The sequence below is a fragment of the Bos mutus genome, chromosome 10, assembly GCF_027580195.1.
Source record: "Bos mutus isolate GX-2022 chromosome 10, NWIPB_WYAK_1.1, whole genome shotgun sequence".
Taxonomy (NCBI): domain Eukaryota; kingdom Metazoa; phylum Chordata; class Mammalia; order Artiodactyla; family Bovidae; genus Bos; species Bos mutus.
In genome coordinates this window covers 15,055,752-15,078,003 of record NC_091626.1, presented here as the reverse complement: position 1 = coordinate 15,078,003, position 22,252 = coordinate 15,055,752, and the positions used below count along the sequence as shown (strand labels likewise).

Here is a 22,252-nt window from a genome sequence, read left to right as displayed (position 1 = left end):
TGGTCCACACGACATCTGAGTGCAACTTAGAGAAAGGTGTCCCTTCCTCAAGTAAAAACATCTAAAGTTAAGATGTAACCATCCACCTGAACCACCAAAGCCTGGTGGGCAGCAGCCCTGGCAGTTCGTGGGCCATATGTCTGTACTCCCACCCCATCTCTAGGGGGAGCTGACCCGGACAGGTTTGGATCAAGAGGCGGCTCTTTCCTGCGCTCCAGGAATCGGCGGAGAGGTCTGAATCTCAGGGCACACTCGCCCATGTTAATCTGCCTGGGATGCGATCGGTGCTGTTCCCAGATGCGGCACAGGCTTGTTCAGTGTGCACCTTAGACACCTGTGCCAGGCGCCCTGAGGCTGAAAGCACCGTCTCTGGAACCACACAGGCCTGTGTTTGAATCACAGCTCTGCCGCTTTTGAGCTCAGAGGCCTTCGGAAAGTCAATGAACTTCTCTGGGCCTCGGTTTCCGCATTTCCTTTCTTTCTTTCTTTCACTGCTTCAGCAACTTTATTTTCAGACACGTGGATATAAAATCAGCTGGAAAGCTTGAGAGTGCAGCTGTCATGAGAGGTTCCTCATTAGTATTGCTGTGCAGACTAAATGAGCCAATGTGCTTAACAGAGTACTTAGTGTGGAGATTATCATCATAGTGAATGCCCCATACCCGATACTAGTTATTATCATACAGCTGAGATGACACCTCCTCCAGGAAGTCTTCCTTCAACGGATCAAGCACTCCTCTGTGAGCTCACTGTATTCTGCGCTTCCCTCTATTATAGGCACCATCACAAAGAACTGCAGTCTGCTTCTGTCTGTTTATGAGCAACTCAGGACTGCCTTGTCTCTGAATCCCCAGCAGCTCACAAGTCTGGCAGACAGTAGGTGCTCAGTACATGACTTGAAAGACATCCTGCAGTGGAGATGTAGTCCACAAAAGATGGAGCAAGGGGAGTTGGGGTGAGGGGTAGTTTCCATGCCTACTGGCTGCAAAGGTGGGAGGGAAGAGAGGAGAAATGGGAGACAGAGGCTGCGTGTCCATTCCCCAGGTTGTTTAACATGAGATTTTTGGTGTGTGGAGGAAACAGGAAGGGTTTTCCCAGTCACTGCCCATCGGCTAACAATGGTTAGATGATCAGAGGCACCTGAGGCAGGCCAAACCTCACCCTCCTTTAAGTTCCTCAACTGAATAAGGAGGAAATCAACCCGTTTCAGGCAGGCCCCTGCTACACGTGCCTTATAGTTCACCAGTGTGATGGGGCAAGAGTTATTTCAGAGTGTGTGTCCTGCCGTAACCTCTTCCCCACCCACTTCTTGTCTGAATGTCTATCTCCAGGTTGTCTGATTTTTTTTATGACACAGAAATGGCAGTGGTATGGAGGGTGAGGGATGAGGCAGAGAAAGAGAGAGGAAAAAGGCCTCAGAGAGTGTACTTGGGAGAACTTCACTGACACTGTATCCTGGGGGAAATTAGAGAATTAAGGAAAAGGATTTGGGGAATATGGCTCTAAGTTAAGAATGGGATCCCCTTTTGCATCCTATGAGGGACGCAATATGAACTGGAATACCCTTTTCAATTATTTTTATGCTGTTGGACTATGTTTCTTTAAATGAGACTCTGAGCAGAGATTGATCCACACATGGCCCTAGGATTTGCTAGGGTTACAAAGTAGCTTCTTTAACTCTCACAAAACCCTGGGAGTTAGGCATGAGGAAATGAGTGCCCAGAAATGTTAAGCAACTTGCCCAAGGTCACCCAGCTGAAAGCTAAGCTAGGATTCCCACACAGGGGTGACCCTCAAAGCTGAGCTGAACCCCACTGCTTATTGCTGGCCAACTCCCCTCCTCCAGCTCTGATGGCCATGGGCTGACAGGCCCTGCATCACCTGTTTGCACAGCTCACGTGCTCTCTGCCAGAGCCTTCTCTCCTTACATCTGATCCTGAAGGCTGCCCTGAGTGGTCCCTGAGTAAAGCTGTCTGCATTCAGCTTTTGGTACCCAGGCAGATCTCAGGGGCACCGAATCAGTCAGTCAGTAGGTAGCCAGCAGCTGGCAGCAGCTTCTGGTCAGCAGCCTGCAGGTGACGTCCTGGAGGGACAGGGGAAGCCACATCACTGGAATGTATTCAGAATGGGGAGAGGTCAAGTTTCCTCTACACTGGGGGTGTGTGGGGGGTGGGCTTCCCAGATGGTGCAGTAGTAAAGAGCCCACCTGCCAATGCAAAAGACGCTGGAGATGCGGGTTCGATCCCTGGGTCAGGAAGAGCCCCCATGGCAACCCACTCCAGTATTCTTGCCTGGGAAATCTCATGGACAGAGGAGCATGGTGGGTTATCAGTCCATGGGGTTGCAAAGAGTCAGACACAGCTGAGCGCACACCCACGCACCATCCTGACAGAGCGCACCCTTCCAGGTGGACTTGCCTTTTCAGAATGGATGCCTTCCCCAAAGGGATGGTTAGCGTTGATTTTCATGACTGGATCACATTGTTGTTCTTGTAAATGGTGACCTGCAGAATCTGCTCGGCTGTACACAGTGCCCTCAATGGGAGGGACCTCTTTTCAAACTGGCAGCTCTGACTTTCCCGTTTTATATAGTAGGCTTCACATAATTTTTTTTGTTGTTTTGGCTGTGCCATGCACCTTGTGGGATCTTAGTTCCCCAACCAGGGATCAAACTCTGACCCACGGCAGTGAAACCACTGAATCCTAAACCACTGGACTGCCAGGGAATTCCCCAAATTTTGTTTGAAAGACAAGATTTATTGCTAAGAGGAAAAGTTTTGAAAACCACAGTTATATAGAGAAATCAAGCAAATTTTAAAATACAATTATTAACACCAGGAGAAGAACTGCATAAGAAAGCTTATACAATCATAGTGATAATGACTTATGGACAATATTTACATTGTGGTAATAATGTAAATCCTGAATGTTTATTTAAACATGAGTTGTGCTATAATATATTGGGCTGGCAGAGGAAGGAAAAATGTGTGTGCGTAGAGTTAAGACGGGAGACCAAGCTGCTGGAGAGCCAGATCCTCATCTTCCATAATAGGAAGTCAACAGACAATGTCTAAGATTTTAAAAAAATCAAGACATTGAAGAGAAAGCATGGAATTAAGAAATACAAAGAGAATTACAAAAAGAAACAGCTCAAAACATTGGAAGCAGCTAAGAAGTAGGAAATGAGGGGTGTAGCAAAGTAAGGTAAAGATCGAGGGGACAGGTGTGCTAGTAAGCGTTTAACAACTGATTTCCCAGGAAAAAAAGGTCCTGGTTTGGAACATATGCCAATTTCAGTGGCAAATGCCCATCATTTCAAACTACCACGGTGCTATCACCAGAAGTAGAGTTAAAAGAGACTTAGGCGGCTTCCCTGGTGGAGACAGGGGATAAGAACCTACCTGCCAGTGAGGAGGACACAGGTCTGATCCCTGGTCCAGGAAGATTCCACAGGCCAAGGAGCAACTAAGCCCAGGAGCCACAGCTACTGAGCCTGTGTGCTGCAATTACCAAAGCTGGTGTACTGTCGTTACTCAAGCCTGTGCATCCAGAGCCGGTGCTCTGCAACAAGGGAAGCCGTTCAGTGAGAAGCCCACGCACCATATCTAGAAAGGAGCCCCCACTCGCCACAGCTAGAGAAAATCCATGTGTAGCAACGAAGACCCAGCACAGCCAGGAAATAAATAAATTAAATAGGATGCATTTATTAGAAAAAAAGAGACAGTAGCACACGACAGTAGTAAAATAATTAGGAAGAAATAAATGTTTAATATTTAGTACTTCTATTTTTAACATAATTCATTTAAGTGAAAGTTGCATAACTTAAATTTTAATAAACGTGCTTAAAAAGTGGCAGGGAAAACTTCTAAAAATTTAACAATAAGCAAAAATTAAACAAAAATTTAAACATGAGCTGGTGTAAGCCCACCCCAGCACATCCCTTGCAGTGTTATAGGCCTCAGTACTCTTAGACTTCATGACCCCTGTACAATTATTACTCTTAGAGCCCTGACAAAGAACAAACAAATCAAATGCATGTATCAGGTGTTCTAAAGGAAGCTTGTTCTGAAATTTTTTCCTGAATTTGTAATAAGTGTGAACAATCCTCTCCTAGACCCTTCAAATGCCTCTGTTTTCTGTTCTACTCTCTGGATGGGGGTGTGGCTAGAGACCAAATGCAGATCTGGTTCTTCACGGCAACCCAACACCGCCTTCTCATACTTGTGCTCATGGCAACACTAATAGCTATTATTAATATAGCAATATAATCAAACATATTAATTTACAGATATCATCACATTTAATCCTCATAGCAACCCCAGCTTATATCTGAGAAAACAGTTGTGTAAAGAGCTTCTCCCAGGTGGCGCTAGTGGTAAAAAACCCGCTTGCCAACGCAGGAGAAGTAAGAGGCGTGGGTTTGATCCCTGGGTCAGGAAGATTCCCTGGAGGAGGACAGGGCAACCTACTCCAGTATTCTTGCTGGCATGTCCCATGGGCAGAGGAGCCTGGTGGGCTACAGTCCATAGGGTTGCACAGAGTTGGACGCAACTAAAGCGACTTGCTGCTGCTAAGTCACTTCAGTCGTGTCCAACTCTGTGAGACCCCATAGACGGCAGCTCACCAGGCTCCCCCGTCCCTGGGATTCTCTAGGCAAGAATATTGGAGTGGGTTGCTATTTCTTTCTCCAATGCATGAAAGTGAAAAGTGAAAGTGAAGTCGCTCAGTCGTGTCCGAGTCTTAGCGACCCCATGGACTGCAGCCTACCAGGCCCCTCCGTCCATGGGATTTTCCAGGCGAGTACTGGAGTGGGGTGCCATTGCAAAGAGCTGCTAAGGAGTGAAGTCAAACTTTCTCACTGTTTCATAACTTTAGAATCACTGTTGAGACGGTCAGCTCACAGAATTGTTCCAGGAGGAGGGTTCCCTGGGTCCCGGGGTCTACCCTGCCATTTGAACCTCAAAGGGAGCTTAAGCCTCAACAGAGCTGGGACAGAAATCTTGCTGCATGGGGTGGGGAGGGGGTGCCTGTTACACGATGTCTATAATCACTGGGGAGATCTTCAGACTGTTAGGGCAGGCCTTGTCCTGGCCACCTTGAAGGATAAATCCAGTCCCCTTCACTGGGACAGGCCTTCAATGTCAGATGGCAGCTGTCATGCACCCTGAGTCTTCTCAAGGAGGAGCCCAGAGCTGGAGATCAGGCTGCAGCTCAAATATACCTGAGCTGCCAAAAGACAGAGCTGGGAGGGGCTGGGACATGGCCTCTACAGGGTGCAGGGGAGTGCCAAGCAGGGCAAATTTCCCACAGATCCGTTTGACAGGGTCTTGGGCTTCCCTGGTGGCTCAGACGATAAAGAATCAGCCTGCAATGTAGGCTACCTGGGTTTGACCCTTGGCTTGGGAAGATCCTCTGGAGGAGGGCATGGCAACTCACTCCAGTATTCTTGCCTAGAGAATCCCCATGAACAGAGGAGCCTGGTGAGCTACAGTCCATGGGGTCGCAAAGAGTCAGACACGACTGAGTGACTAAGCACAGCACAGGACAAAGATTTTTGGTTTTATTTGTATTATGTATTTTTTATATTTTGGCCATGCCACTCAGCTTGTGGGACCTCAGTTTCCAGACCAGGGATCGAATCTGGGCCATGGCACTGACAACACTGCATCCTAACTACTCGGTCACCAGGAAACTCCCGCAAAGACTTTGAAAAGTTTCTTGGCCTTTGATCAATAACTCCACTTTGGGAATGCATCCCAGAGAAATGAACAGGGAAGCATACTAAGACATTCACTGCCCAGTTATTTATAAGAAGGAACAAAAATAAAAGCTCAACAATGGCACATTGCGGAAATGAATTTTAGGATGCCAATACAATGGAATATTATGACGTCACTTAAAATCATATTTTCAAAAAATATTTAATGACATGGGAATTGCTCAAGGGCTAATGGTAAGTGAAACAGTCAGAATCAAGTTTATACCTAAAATGATCCCTAGCTATTAAAAAAAAAACACACAGTCTGTAAGAAAATGCATCAAAAGGTTAATAGCAACAATCTCTCGTTAGTTGGATATTAGTGTTTCTCATTTTTCTGCAATGAACATTTATAATTTCTAATAAAAATATAAATGTCATTTAAAACACACACACACTCACCATAGTGTTTTGTTTCTGGCACCCCAGGTGGGAGATGATCACCATAGATTTGATTGAAAACTATCCCTCTCCGGTTTCGGTTAAGCAGGTCTTAAGAAAATGAGATGCAGGCTCATACTGACCAGATTTACATGTTTCAGAAGCTTTGGTGGAACATTGATATGGTTTGCTCATACAGGTTTCTTTACTCACTTGTTGCCACACAGATAGTTTAGGGGAAAATAAGATCCTTGAAATTGAATAAAATTATATAGCTAATTGAAAATATGTTTCAGCGAGTGTGTGTGTGTGTGTGTGGTGCATGTGTGCAGGCAGGCCAGGCTCTCCCTTGGAGAGGCTGGAGGGTGTGGCTCACCCAGAAGATTGCCAGGGGAACGGCGGGTGCCCTGGGCCCCAGTCCAGGCTTTATTTGAACCCAGTGAACTGACTGAGATATTTTCAAAACAACCTGCATTGCAGCTTCAGCTTCCTAGAATTTCCCATGGTTGCAAAGCTGAATTTTGCACACAGAAGCAAAATGTTTTCTTACCTGGGGAATCAGCTTAGTGAGGCAGAAAGAAAAGAATGAGCAGGAGGCAGGGTTTCTAGGCCCAATCTCAGGCCACCTCATCAACCGAATGACCTTGAATGTGCCCCTTGGCTTCTCTGGGCTTCCCAGATTCCTAGACCCTGGGCAAGTCCCTTCCTGCTTCTTCCTGGCTGCCCATTTTACTGTATGAAGCCAGGCACACCTGCAACCAGAGGGCCCAGCTTCTGGCACACCAGGACAGAAGGCATGGATGAACACCAAGTCACGGGGATGGCATCACTAGAGGTAACAATGAAAAAGACAAGGATGGTGATGAAGACCGTTTGACAAGTGCTTACAAGGTGTCTTGTGCTCAGCAATTTGCATACATTATTTTATTTAAGTCTTGTTACAAAGTTTTAGTAACTCCAGCAAGGACCTACTGTATAGCACAGGGAACTCTGCTCAATATTCTGTAATAATGTAAATGGGAAAAGAATTTGAAAAAGAATAGATGCATGTATACATATCACTGAATCACTTTGCTGTATACCTGAAACTACCACAACATTGTTAACCAACTATGCTCCAATATAAATTTTAAAAAAATTAAATTTATTAAATCCTACAACTCCCCTATAACAGTCCATTTTATAGATGAGAAAACCGCACTCTGGTCAATGATTTGCAGAAGGTGATGCAGCTGGGCAATGAGAAGCTGCAATTTGCTCTGGGTGCCGTCTGGCTCTGAGGCACCTCGGCTACACTGCCCTCCTATTTCAGAATGTAGGTGAGGGCCTTCCCGGTGGTCCAGGGGTTAAGGATCTGCCTGCCAATGCAGGGGACATGGGTTCGATCCCTGGTCCAGGAAGACCCCGCATGCCATGGGTCAACTACGCCCATGTGCCACAAATACTGAGCCCATGCTCTCCAGCTGTGCTCTAGAGCCTGCGCTCTGCAACTAGAGAAGCCACCACAGTGAGCAACCTGTGTACCGCAACGAAGAGAAGTTCCTGCTCGCTGCAACTAGAGAAAGCTGGCACACAGCCATGAAGACCCAGCACAGCCAAAGATAAATAAATAATTTTAAAAAAGAATGTAGGTGAGACACTTGATAAATAAGTGGTGGTGGTTGTTCAGTCGCTCAGTCCTGTCCAACTCTTTGCAACCCCATAGACTGCAGCACACCAAGCTTCCCTGTCCTTCACCATCTCCCAGAGCTTGCTCAAACTCACGTCCACTGAGTCGGTGCAGCCATCCAATCATCTCATCTTCTGTCACCCCCTTTTCCTCTTGCCTTCAATCTTTCCCAGCATCAGGGTCTTTTCTAGTGAGTCGGCTCATCGCATCAGGTGACCAAAGTATTGGAGCTTCAGCATTAGTCCTTCCAATGAATGTTCAGGGTTGATTTCCTTTAGGATGGACTGGTTTGATATCTTTGTGACCCGAGAGACTCTCAAGAGTCTTCTCCGGGACCACAATTCAAAAGCATCAATTCTTTGGCACTCAGTCTTCTTCATGGTCCAACTCTCACATCCGTAAATTAGGGGGGAAAGTCATAAATCAGAAGTAGGCCTTCAGAATTTCTCATAAGGTTATCAAAGGGACTGACTGGCAACTCAGTTGTGAAAACCCTTATGCTTGCTCCTGAAGACCCTGCCTTCCCCAACTCTGTCTTTCCTCTCCCTCGCCCTAGTGGCTCTCAAACTTTGCTTTTGTTTTAGAAGCACATGGGAAGTTTTAAAAATTCCAGTGCCCAGGTGGGCACCCTGTATCAACTTATCCCAGTGTCTGGGAAGGGGACGCCAGGCATCAGTGTAATTTAAAGATTTTTAAATCTTACCACCCCAAACCACCCCCAAACCGTCCCCCTCCGCCCTGGTCTGTGGAAAAACTGTCTTTCACGAAACGGTCCCTGGTCCCCAAAAGGTTGGGGACTGCCAGTCCAACGTGTGGGTACCACCACCCCAGGGTGTGCCCAATCTGCGGCGGTTGTGCCCAACACACGAGCACACACAGGCATGCACGCTCACACATTTACACTGATTTACACACATTTACTGATTCCCTTGGGCAGTGAGGTTTGGGAGCCACTACCCTAAAGGCCCCATATTCTGTAGGGCCCTCAGGGAAGTACCTACAAAGCTGATTCCTTCTGGCGCAGGAGCAGAGACTGTCGGTGTTGCTAGATGTGGATGCCAGGGGTGGGAAGTCAAAAAACAGTACTGCATGTTTAGTGCAGGTCCAGGTAAAGCAAATAGGAATAAAAATGATCACATCAGGTGATGTGCGATTTAAAAGAAGCCCCAGGGCAATAGATAACCCTGACCTAGGACATGGGTGAGCTCGCAGTAGAACCCCAAGCTTCTGCATGAGAGATGTTTTGGGCTCCCCACCCTTCTGCCTCTGTCATCACACTCCCTCCTCTCCGTGCTGCCCCAGGTGTCCCAGACTGTCCGAGTAGGCTGCCTACCGCGGTCTTCTCTTCTCTGGATGGACGTGGACATTAAGTGAGAGAGTTATTATAAACTAGGCAATGTAGTCCTTCTCTCTAGAGCTCTGGGCAGAGTCAGGTCCCCTGTGTCCAAGCCTCCTGGGTGTGAAGGAGGCCTCGGGTCCAGCTCTCAGCCTTGACACTTCACAAAGCACTTGCACCTCATTATCTAATTATTAATGCCCAGGGAAGGGGTGACCCAAGGGAACTTGCTCCTGGTCATCCCCACGTGGCAGTGACACCAGAACAAGTCTGTGCAGCCTCAGAGCTCCAGGTGCCACCATGGCCTTCTCAGCAGGGCCTAAGATTGTGTGTCCTTCGTCCAGCGCAGGGGTCCCCGATGTCCAGTATCTAAGGCCCGCTGAGCTGAGGTGGGGCTCATGTTAGAACAATAGAAATTAAGTGCACAGTAAGTGTAAAGCGTGCTCGAACCACCCCCAAACCGTCCCCCTCCACCCTGGTCTGTGGAAAAACTGTCTTTCACGAAACCGGTCCCTGGTCCCCAAAAGGTTGGGGACTGCCGGTCCAACGTGTGGGTACCACCACCCCAGGGTGTGCCCAATCTGCTGGCGGCTGTGCCCAACACACGAGCACACACAGGCACGCATGCTCACACATTTACACATGCCCTCTCCCCCCATATAAACTACTCTCCACACCACTTCTTCCCAGGCCTCCGACTGTACTCCTTCCCTCCCTCCATCCCAGTCAGAATTTCCTGGGCTCACGTCCCACACTTCAGGGCCCTGCAGTCTTTGGCCCGTTAGTCTGAAATAATATGTATAATAAACAAGAGCCTGCTAAGGAGGACACTGGAGGGTAATGGGTCAGTCCATTTCTCCCTGTGGGCCATAGACATGCATGTTCACAGCAACTTTTTAGAGAAGGCCATTTAGCCCAGAGGTGCTCTCTCCTGGGTGTCTGGACCCCTGGGCAGTCCTCTGGGAGCTCTATTGTGGGTGGAGGGCTTTGTTCGTGCTAGAGCTCACAGGACTGTCCTCGGATTTCTGAAGTGGGTCCCCTGATTTGCCCCCTTGTCTCTAGTGTCTGCCCTCTGCAGTTCTCTCTGATCCAGCTTGCATACTGTTGTCTAATTTTTCCAGAGTACAGATCTGCCGCAGTAACTTTCCCACCCTGAAATTTTCAATGGCTCCCTACTCTCCCCACTATCTTGACTTTCAAAGGCAAATTCCTTATGAGACATCAGAACTGCTGTGGTCCCAGCCTGACCCTGCCTTGATACAACTGCCCACCCTGCTGCTCGTGACTCTCCACACCCCCGACCTCCAATGCTCCCGCCGCCTGAGAGTGTTGGACGGTTCCTGGCTCAGCCCTGCCTCCAGGCTGTGAGCACTCCGAGGCCGGTGACCTTGGCCCCCCACCTTCAGAGCCTCATTTAGTGCCCTGCTCATTACAAGAACTTGAGCTGGGCGAATGACTATCAGCCTGCTTCCCACCTCTGAATCTTTGCTCACGCCTCAGCCCGGACGCCCTTACCCATCCTCAGCACCCAGAAAACACCGTCCAGGGACCAGACGTATCTCTCGACCTTTCCCATGCTGGGAGATAATTCTGGATCCTGCTCTTCAGACCTTGAGAAATTCTAGGTCTGGGGCTGAGCTTCGGGGTAGATTCACAGTCAAAGGGCAGAGTGTGTAACAAAGGCTGTGATGCTCTGAAGGCCGTCACCCTGTCAGACAAAAGTTCATGGAGAGACCTCAGGAAGCCTCCCAACTTCATGACTTCCTGTTTTGATTTTTTCCCTCGGTCTTTTATCTTTGTGTTTCTCAAGCTGGAAAGGGTTTGCTGGTTTTTCCAGTTAAAATCCCTAGTGTGCATGTATGCTTATGTTCTGGGGGGAAAATGGTGGAAGCGGGTTCCCCTGGGGGGTGGGTGGGTAGAGCGTTCGTTTGGGGAAGAGCTGTAAGGAAATCTCTTTCTCCTGGTGCGTGTTTGAGCACTGGGAGATGAACCCAGTTTTCCCAGGCTCCAGCAGGAAAAGGCAATAAGGCCACCTTTGTCCCCGGTCTGGGGCTGTGTCATGCGGCAGACCCCAGGGGAAGAGATAAGAGACTCCTTGAGGCTGAAATGGGAAAAAACTGAGTAACAATGGGTGTGTAAGTGAGTGTGAGTGTGTGTGTGTTGGGGAGAGGGATGCCTGGGAACTCAGAGTTCACACTAGCCCCTGCAGTTTCCTGATTACTGGCCCCTTTTTATTAAGATAAAACCCCATGCTAAAACATAAAGAAAATAAGAGAACTCCAAACTTACTGTGCCTGAAGAGTTTACACAGAGCGTGGTTTTTGAGGGGCGGTCGTGGGGGTGTGGGTTTTTGGCCCTGGGTGTTCACAGTCTCCTGGGGAGACAGACAAAGAGCTGGGCAAGCCCACAAGGGTGGGCTGTGCTTCGGTGGGGGAAATGCCGGGGCTGTGGGAGTGCAGGAGGCGGGGCAAGTAGTTGAGGTTCTGAAATCCAGAAAGGCTTCCCAGAGGAAGTGTGGAAGGCCTGAAAGATTGATAGCACACAGCAAGGACGGCGTGGGGGATGCTTACGACACAAGACCAGTCCCTGCCAGATAAGTGGAGAGAAAGACCGGAGAAGAAGGGCCAGTTCAGACGGTTCAGGAACTTGCTGGCCTCATGAAGGGGTGTGGGCTTCACCCCGTGGGCCTTAAGTCTAATGGGGCTGGGGACCACAGAAAGGAGAGTCCCTCACACCCCAGTCCTCCCTTCATGCCCCAGTGTCCCACTGTGGGGAAGAAGGGGAGTGAGCCAAAATCTGTGCCTACTGGAAATGTAAAAGAATTGGCAAAAAATACAAAACAGCATCCTTGCAAATTGTGGGGGAAACCTTAGTTTCGTTTGTTTTACAATGGGCAGAAAAGCAGATCTCTGGTGGTGTCAGAAAAGCAAGAGAAAAGGAGAGTGCTTGCACCATCTCGAGGCTGTCCACACCAGCCCTGCCCTTCCTCCCTGTCACAGAGCCAAGAGGACAAAAATCCCTCTTTCCATTTGCCGTCTGGCCCAGGGAGAAAGGACAGAAAAGTGGACCCTCCTGCCTGAAGCTCTTCCTGCAACCTCCCCACACACGTATTTCTCCTGCAGAGTGAGAGGAAACTCATCAGGGGCCATTATTTTGGGCCAGTCCACCCAGGGTTTGGCGAGCATCGCCACAGCTCTGTTCCAGTGGACGGGGCAGCAGCCTGGAGTCAGGGCTCCGGCAGATACTGTTAATTGCTTCCTGTGTCCCTCCTGAGTCCTGCCATCCTTGGAGATCTGAGCCGGACATGGATGAGATGAAGTCTGAATGTCTGCCTGGGGCCACGTGACCCCCTAGAGCTCTGACAGCTGTCTGCTAAGCCTCTAAGACCCCTGGGTACCTCTCTGCATTCACAGGAGATTCCCAGAGGCCTCGGGTAAGTTAATCCTCACAAATACCTTCACATCCCGCCCCTTCCTCTCCAGGCCCACCCTGCCTCCCACCTCCAGGCACTCCATACTCTCCCAGCCGCTCTCCTTCGTGCCCGCCTTTTCCCAAACCGCACTGTGACATCGGCATTCTATTAATATAATGATTTGCACTGTGCGGCCCCTCCAGAACTTTCCACGGTTGTAACCATTGGTATGAATTTGGCAGTTTGGCATCCAAGCTTCCCTCCTGATCTGGGGGACTCTCCTGCTGTGGGCTGCAGTGATGAGACGCAGTGCCTCACCTCCTATGTGAGAGCTGAAATGGGGCTCCTCCGACCTGGGGTCCCCCGCTAGCCAAGCAGGGACATGTAGCTGGGCTTGGCCAATCAGACCTTCCGCCCAGGATGGCCAAGCTCTGATTTATCTTGGTGCTCACTTGTGTTCCAGTTCGATTTACCAGCACACAGCCCCTTGGATCTATGAAGGCCCCCAACCCTCTTTTGCTCAGAAAGATCAAAGGCGACTTTTATGGCCAGCCAGGGATCCTGACTGAGTCAGCCCCCTTGTCCCTACCTTAATTAGATCCAGCTCATCTGCTTGGCCCTTGAGGAACTCACACACCCTGTTCCACACCCTCCACCAACTTACCAACCAGTTTCTTCAACGCTACTGGGGGTCATATTTCTCAATTTTAAATATTGTATCTCAGGTCTTTATAAAATACTGCAATCTCCCTACATCCCAATATTCTGATGACCGCATTTTTTTTCTCAGACTGCTTCTCACATCTAGAAGAAACACAGAACTTCTCTACCAGGTCATGTGTGTCCTAACCCTTGAGTTGGGAAAATACGGTCCCCAAACAGGGTGCTCCTCACGGACGCATGACAGCCTCACTCCCCCTCCCCACCTACCTCATGACACACGCCCTTCCCAGGCTGGGCCTCTGGGCCTATGCAAGCCTTAGCCATCCTTCCCCTGAGCTTTCATAGTTCTCCCCGTAACTCACCACTTGTGACAATACTGGTGATCATTGAGGGCCTTTGACATGTCAGGCCTGAAACCAAATGTTATTTCAATTACTTACCAAGATAACTGTATAAAGTACATATCATTGTGTCCATTTTACAGAGGAGGAAACTGAAGCTCAGTGAAGTTAATTAACACAGTGTAAGGCCAGTCTGTGTGACTGAGGCCTCAAGCCTCAGTCTGTGTGACTTCTGAACTAGAATGTAATCTACCTGAGTGGTAGTGCTTGGTCTAGTTCTCTGCTGTAAATCCAGTATCTGGAATTGTGCCTGACTGATGGTAGGCTCTCAGTAAATTCAGTAAATTTTCGTTGAATGAATTAATGATGCCATAAACTTTGGGCCTCATCAGGTCCCCTGTACAGCTGCATGGGTTGTGCACTGCACAACTCAAGGGAATCCAGTTCACATGATGTGGAGCCTTCTGTGGTGCTCTGGGCGCAGCCACGATGCTGCCCTGCTTCTTCACTTAGGACTGCCTCGTGTTTGCTCTGTTTCATGGTTGTTGATTGCCTCTCCCGAGAGATTATCAGTACCGTCATCTTAAATGAGATAATCATGGAGGTTTCTCAACAGAGTGTGGGACAAAAGTGAAACCTAAGACATAAGAGTGAAACCTAAGACATGCTTCTTATGCCCTCTGGCTACAAATACAAGGTCAGGTCTGTATTCAAGATGGAACAACTCCCCAACCTCATGCTGCCAGTTGCACCAATGCTGCTTCTGTCAGTAGCGGGAGTGGCATCCACACTCCCCCAGGCTGGACCACTCCTCTGCCTTATCCGCTGAGTGAACCCACCATCCACCAAGAGCATGCCGACTGTGCAGAGGGAGGCCCAATGCCTACCATCTCCCCTGCTTAGACACTACCAAGGCTCAGCCCTGGGCTGTCACTGGCCCCTGGAAGCTGTGGAATGCATGGGCAGAGCCACGGACCTCTGGCTCAGACCCTCAGCCTTGCTCCATCAGGGACATCTAAGAGACCAGAGAAAGGGATGCACCACCTCCAAGGCAATGGCCCTGGGACCTCAATGGCCTTGAAAACTCCCTTTAAATAGTGAGTGAGCAGCCCAATCCTTAGATGCCCTCCCTCTCCAAGCCTTCTCCTGGCTGAATCTGTGCGGGCTGGTGATCCTCAGGGGTTGGGGCTGGGCTGGTGGGAGAGGGAGCCTACTGCAGCACTTTAAGCTCTGGGGTCCAGTTTCGACTCTGCTCTCATTGATGGTGACTGAGCAAGTTCCTTCCTCCTGGGTTTCAGTTTCCTCATGACAATAAATGCATGCTCACGCAGCACAGCGCCCGGCACTAAGTAGGCACTCAGTCAATATCGGTTATCATTATCATCTCCAAGATGAGGCTCTGCATCCCCCTTCTACTCCTGTGCTCTGCACAGCAACCCCTCCCCGGATACTCCCTCTGCTGCCCTGTGCTCTATCTCATGGCTCCATCCCCCTACCCATCTGCGAGCTCTCCAGGGCTGGGTTTGTGTCTAACCCATCCTCATACCTGAGACCTAGCACAGCCCCACCCAGCACGCATGCCCAGAAGTGACTGGTGAACAGAACTGAAACCTCAGGGTCCTTCCAGCTCTGTCTATGGTTTTAAGCTGAACCTCCACCCATACGCTCATCAAACACAGACAAGGACCCTCCCTGGGTTTGCCACCTAGAGATGGAATCCCTTCTCTGAATGTCAGCTCCATGACAACGTGTGTTTTTCTCACTGCTGTAACCACAACACCAAGCACAGTGCCAGGCACACAGTAGATCCTACTGATAAATATTTATTGAATGAATGCAACAGGGAGAATCAGATGACATTTCCAGGAAGGTGCACACCCTCTCTCACGCACCTAGAGAGCCAGGGCAGAGCTTTGCTCTTCTGCTCCTATGTCAAGCTGAGTTGGGCTGTCAGAGGGGCAGGGAGGGGAACACACCCCCTGTTTATGCCTGCCATCTGGCCTCTAGCCAGATCCATCATCTTTCCAGTGACCTGGGGCTACTCTAATTCTCCAAATGGGACAGGAGGCCTGGCCTGGGTTGAGCACTGGGAGATGCAGCCATGAAAGCCTGAGGCTAGGTGAGTGGTGCTTGTGTGTCTGGAGGCTCCGCATGGGAGGCGGTGTGGGCCGCTCCTCTGAGCCTGGCCCTGACTGCCCCACCTGCCAATCCCTGGCACACTCAGGTTGTCCAGTGGCCCCATGGCCACGTTCTGGGGGCTCTGTGTCAGGGAGGGCAGAGAGGGCTTCCATCAGTGTAGAAATTTGGGCTTCCTGATCCTTCAGAACCCACTCTGCGCTGTGGAGCCCTTGGCCATGCCTGACTTGATGGTGTCCCCAGACTGGGGTTAACTCACGAGCAGCAGCATGGGTGCTGAGCATCTCCTGGGGGGCGTGGCGGGGGAGGTGGGTGTCAAGTGCATGACAAGCCTCAGGAAGGGATAGTGGCACTCGGAGTGCAAAGTAGAGGCTCTTGTCAGTTTCCAAAGGCCGAGCTCAGTCTCCCTGGGCAAGCCTTTGGGCCTCACTGGGCCCCAGGAGGCAAGGGTTTTCATGGAGCCTGATCTCTGCTTGGGAGGGGAAGGAAGCCCTGGTCTTGTCCAGCCTCATGTCTAGTTGCAAAGACCCTGTGGCCAGTGGAGTCAGAGGACCAGGATCTGTTTTTGACATGATGGTAGAGGAGACCATGGAGGCAGGAGGCAGGCCCAAGAGGAGGGGAGGGGAAACATCACCCTCTGACCCCTCAGTCCCAACAGCTGAAGACAATGACCTTCAGCTAGTTAAAGGCCAAGGTGGGCCAGGAGGAGGAGAAAGAGGTTCCACTTGAATTCAGGGTCCTCCCTTGGAGTGTCTACCAGCTCACAATGACTCCCTTACCAAGACTTTTACCCATAGATGTTGAGGCTCAAAGCTATGTTAATTCCTAACACACACTCACACTCACACATACAAAGCTGATTGGATCAGAATGAACATCTATTGATAATTCAAGTTTAGCCAATCAGATTCTCTGATCTGTCCCTCCCCTCCTCCCCCTCCCCCACCTTCCCAATACACATGTACATTCAGCTGATTGGATCAAGATGAACATCTAATTCAAGTGTTGAGCCAATCAGATTCCCTGATCACCCTATTTAAAGTTATAACCCCCTCCTTCCTCCCACAGCTCTGTCATCTTCCCTAATTTATTTCACTTCCTAGCATTAGTTCCATATTTACTTGTCTGTCTCCCCTACTAGAACATAGGTTCCACAAAGGCCAGAATTTTGTCTTTTATTCTCTGCTGGGTCCTCACTGCTTCCAACAGTGCCTGGCACATAGTAGGGGCCAGCAAAAACTGGCTGAGTAAGTGAGTTCTTCCCAGGAAATATAATAATGGCTTACATTTATAGAACACCTACTGTGTATTCATGCTTTCTAAGCACCTTAAATATGTATTAACTTGATATAATCTCCATTTTACAGATGACTTGCCTAAGGTCGCACAGGAAAAGCTATCTCACAAGTGTTGTGTATCTGTGTGTGTGTATTACTCTATTGATGACCTCGGTTTTATCATTTACAAACATGTTTATTAACATCTTACTTGAGCTTACCACTCCCCTGCAGGAGGCATTATTTATTAGTTGTAGAAAGGAGAGCACAAAGGCTCAGAAAGGTTAACTGACTTGCTCAAAAAAGTGCAACTTTTTTTCACCAAAAAAGTGCCAGAGCTGAAACCACAACCTAGGATTATACACCCTCCCCCCAAGTCCCCAGGTCTTTCCAGACATGAAGACAGCCTGCCTGCATCTAGAAGATGCTGCTCCAGCCTCAGAAGCTTATGCTTTCCCTGGGAAGATGAGTTAGAGGAAGGGACAGATCTGTAGGCCCAGGGAGAGGTGGAACTCGTCGAGGATGGGGAATTGGCACAAGCTCATTTCCCTTCAGTTACTGAGAAATCCTCACAGAGGACTGATGGCAAAGCAAAAGGCAGACGCTGGAAGGGGAACTCCAGAGCAGACTGAAGGGGGACACAAACACTCCAGTTCACGCTGGATCAGAGGTATGCTCAGCATCATGGCTGCCTTCGTCAGATTACCTTCTGCTCTAGTTCCCAATTATAGTATGGTTCACGGAGCTGAGGACAATACTGTACTTCCAGCCTGTGGTCTGACCAGTACCAAAGGGAGGGGGAAAGACTTCCTCCTTCTTTCTTGACCACAAGATTTTGCTACCTTTTTATAAAAAGAACTCTGATTCTCTCAGCGCTGAAATTCCACCATTAGGGATTGATTCCTTACACTTCACAGCTCTTAACATATAGATACTATTGATTAGAGCAGAGTGGTAGGAGATATTGTTGGTTATTGTCAACTCATTCTGAATGAGCTCTGGGAACTTTCCTAGAGGCAGAACTAAGGGGAAAAGAGCATGAGGGCACTACTGGAAAGGTTGGAGACGGGGAGAAAAAAGAGGATAAGTGGCTAGGGTCACTGTGAACTCTTAACCTCAGAACTGTCTGTGTCCTGCAGGGGAGCCCGTATCCACGAGCCTGTCTCTGGCAGTCAGAGGCCCTGCCCCTCCACCTCCCAGCAGTATAGGCCCAGAGAGGAGAAGCATGTGTTCAAGGCCATGCAGGAAATAGTAGATGATGCTATGCCCAGGGCCACGCCCAGGTTTCCAGACACTCTGTCTCCAGTCCCAGCCCTGTCAGTTTTGGAGGCGCCAGCCACAAAAAGGGGGCAGTAAGGTCACCCCAAGAAGACACAGGGCACACATTAGTTACCTGAGAGCAGTTTACTGGCTTCACTCTACATCAGACACTGGTGGGCATTCTGCTGACCGGTCTCGCCTTTCTGGCACATATGTACAGGGGCTATCCCTCCACTGCCTTCCTGAAGTCCTCTCATCAGGAAACTCTTAGACCCCAAAGGGTTGCTTCTTATCTGGAAAGCCTACCCAAGCCAGAGGAAGAGCATCGTGGCCGAGCAGGGAAAGCTGTGCTACCGCCATTCCACCAGCAGAGGGCGGCGGCTGCGCTGCTCTCAGCTGCATCCAAAATTTTAAGGGTAGAGGAGGAAATTTATCCCAGCAGCTCCCTAAGGCTCTGGTTCCTGAGGCACATTCTTGCCTTCGCTTCAATGCTTCCAGACAACTCTAGCTTACTACTGTGCTATATTCACTAGAAACTTCTTCTTTATATTGAGATGAAAATCTGCCTTCTTGTAACTCTCGCCATGAGCACCTAGCTTCTGGGCCACACAGAAAAAGTCAACCATTTTTTAATCTGCCAGGTCTTGAGAGTTGGAGCTGGCCACCTCAATGCTGTGTAACTTTTAGCACGACACTTTCCTTCTCTGGGTCTTTATTTCTTATCTATGAGACAAAGGGAAGGATCCTGATAAATCTAAGGCTCCTCCCAACTCTGACATTTCAAATGACACTCCTTTCACAGTGACCACTGAAGGACAGAAGAGGGGCTGCTCTGCACACCCTCTTGGGGGAAATTTCTGGTATTCACGCTGCCTTCCAGGCTCTGTGTTACTACCTTCAAGCTGCAGCCTGTTCTTAGACCCTTTCCACAGGATTTGGGTTGTCCTGGCCACTACACTCTCACCCACTTGCACCTGAGCTCCTCTTCAGCCCCGACCACACCTGACACCTTCACTAAGTGCAGCTGATCCAGCTGCCACACCAGGGGCTGCTCGTGAGTCATGGAGCTCATACCCCGGGTCTCCTCATCCTGCCTGGCATCCCCTGGCCACTTGCTGGGGAGGGGAAGGACAGGTTCATGGGTGGCAGGTCCCTATCTCATAACCTGCAAGTGCCTCGATGTTTTCTTTCCCTTTCTCCTCTCCTTGGGCCTCTCATCCTGGATCAGGATTCTTCTTGGTTCTCAGGGAGCCTTTTCTCATTTCCAAAGCTCAGTCACTGCATCACTTGTGGTTTCCTTTGAGAATCAGATGAACTCACTGTTCTTAGACATTTTTGCTTTAATTTCAAAAGTTATCCATACTCAAAGGAGACAACTTGGAAACACCCTGGAAGTACACACACACATACACACACACATACACATACACACATACACACACACACATACCTACATACACACACACATACACACACACACACACACACACACATACACACACACACATACACATACACACACACACACACATACACACACACACACACACATGCACACACACACCCCAACTCCAGATTCCCAAGTTGTTCTACTATCCTCAGGAATAATCACCATTATTTTTGGTGTACATATTCCCTAATGTGCACTCAATGAGCAAGTGGAATAAGGGCCTTTTGTTCCTGTTCAGTATCCCTGTGGGCCTCCCATCAGGCTCTCCAGGGCTCCCCCAAAAGTCAGGCATAATCAGAATTTTGTGAGTTGATGCACAGCCGCCCACAGCCCCCTGGGACACTCTGTGTTCCTCTGAAGTACTTTAATCCTGGGATGTGGTGGGAGGGAGCCTCCAGGTGGCCCCCTGCAGTCTCCACATCCTGGTGTACACACTGTACCCTCCCACACTGTACTGGGGTCAGTGTGTGATGCTGAAAACTGTCGAGAAGGCTACAGAAGCTGTGGCTTCTGCCCTGGGCTCTCTTCTCTTGGATCGCCACTCAGAGGAGGCCAGCTGCCATGAGTGGAGACACTTAGCTTGTGGAGAGGCCTGGGTGGTGAGCCATGCGAGAGTGAGCTTGGAAATGAGTTTCCCCAACTGAACCTTCAGATGACTGCAGTCCCAGCCAACCGCTTAACCTCGTGAGAGATTCCAAGCCAGAACTACCCAGCCAAGTTTGGGGGTTGTTTGTTATGCAGCAGTAGAAACTCACATGGACAGTTTCCATTTGTTGTGAGGAAAGCATAACAGGCATTAGCATCAGACTTTGACACGAGAAATGAAGCCCAGAACAAATAAGCCACGTAGGTGAGACTTTCACCTCCATGTTTGTCCAGTGCCAGGGAGGAGCGAATCTGATGCGTGAACTTTCTGGGTCTCCAGTTTGAGCTCCAAACCCCTGATATTTCAGAGGCCCCCTCCTCACTTAAAAAAAGGCGGTAATTAAAAAAAAGGAAAGTTGGGAAATAGAGATGAGAGATAACTACTATTCTACCCTGGTGAATATTAGCTTCATTTTATACCCAGCTGGAGAGTTTTGTTTCCCTGTGCCATTAAATATTCTTTGACATGACCATTTTTAATGGCTGTATGGTATTTCATAGTAAGGCTATATCACAGAATATAATGCAATCCCCTACTTTTGGATCCATAAGAGGTTTATAATTTCCATCACTTTAAAAAGGCCATGGTCAACACAGCAGAATCTCTGTACACATTTGTAATATTTTTTTAGAAGGAAAATTCCGGTACGTGTAATTGCTGGGTTAACAAGACTGCACTAAAAAATGCTTTTGTTACAGATTTTTAAATGTCCTTCAAAAAAGCTGTCCTAATTTATATTCCCATCAGCAAGTCAAGAGGATGACTGTTTTCCTCATATCTCTAATAGCGCAGGATGTTGTAATATCTTTAACTTGCTTATTTTTAGATTAAAAAAATAAGATCTCATTGTTTTCATTTGCAAGTCTTTGATGTCTAGTAGGATTGATTATGTCTCCATTTGCTTATTGGACATTTGCATTTCTTTCCTTGTGAATTACCTCATCATATGAGGCACACAAATTTTTTCTCATGGGATGCCTCCCTTTTTCTTAATAAGCGCTCTTTGTATTAGTTCTTCTTCACATTTCGTGTCCCTTCTCACTTTTGATCCATGCACTAAAACGCATGATACTAAATACCTCTACTTTGCCTCTTGGTCCCTACGCGGTCCCATATCGAGTTGGTTATCTAGAAATAATTCTTTTTAATTATTTATTCACTTGGCTGCGCCTGGCCTTCACTGTTGCGCATGGGCTTTCTCTCACTGTGTCTCGTGGGCTCAGCAGTTGTGGCACACAGGCCCAGCCGCCCCGAGGCCTGAGGAATCTTCCTGGAGCAGGGACTGAACCTGTGTCCCCTGCAGGGGCAGGTGGATTCTCACCCACTGTACCACCAGGGAAGTCCATAATAATCTTTTTATTAGCAGGATTTCTTTGTAGAACCCAAAGAACCACCCTTGAGATGATCTTTCCGGTAAGTTCAGATTTATTCCTGGCCCAGGGGCACAGAATCATAGCTAGCTCAGAGGTAGCTTTGCTCATTGTTCTCAGTGATACACCAAAAAGTCAGGGCCAGTCATGGGAACGGCTTCCTCTTGTTAGCTCTCCTGGCCCCGGCCCACTCCCGTGCTCAGGCAAAGAACTGCAATTGCTTTTAGAGTACGTGCTCCACCCACTGGGCCAGAAAAATCTACCACAGGCCTCACCCCAATACCCACTTTGCCAGAGAGATGCCCTGTCATGGTTCCCATTATGGAGTTCACCCATCTGTAGGCTGGCAAAGGTACCTGTATAGATTTCAGACGGTCAGATGCAAATAAGCTACTGGCCAGGAGTAAACAAGATGCTTCACTTCTCAAGGTCAAGTCCTGTCCCCAGGCTTCCTAAGGAATCTATTATTATGTGTATTTCTTCGCCAGCTCGAATAAGAGGCAGCCTTGAGCTTGAAATCCTCCAGTGGCTTCCCATTGCACTTAGGTGAAAAT

General features: G+C 48.9%; 1 protein-coding gene across 2 annotated transcripts in view; it reads right to left on the bottom strand.

Annotated features, from left to right (window-relative positions):
- The window catches only part of CORO2B (coronin 2B), a 148,783-nt gene that overhangs the window by 27,407 nt on the left and 99,124 nt on the right, over positions 1 to 22,252 (bottom strand). The window lies entirely within an intron of this gene.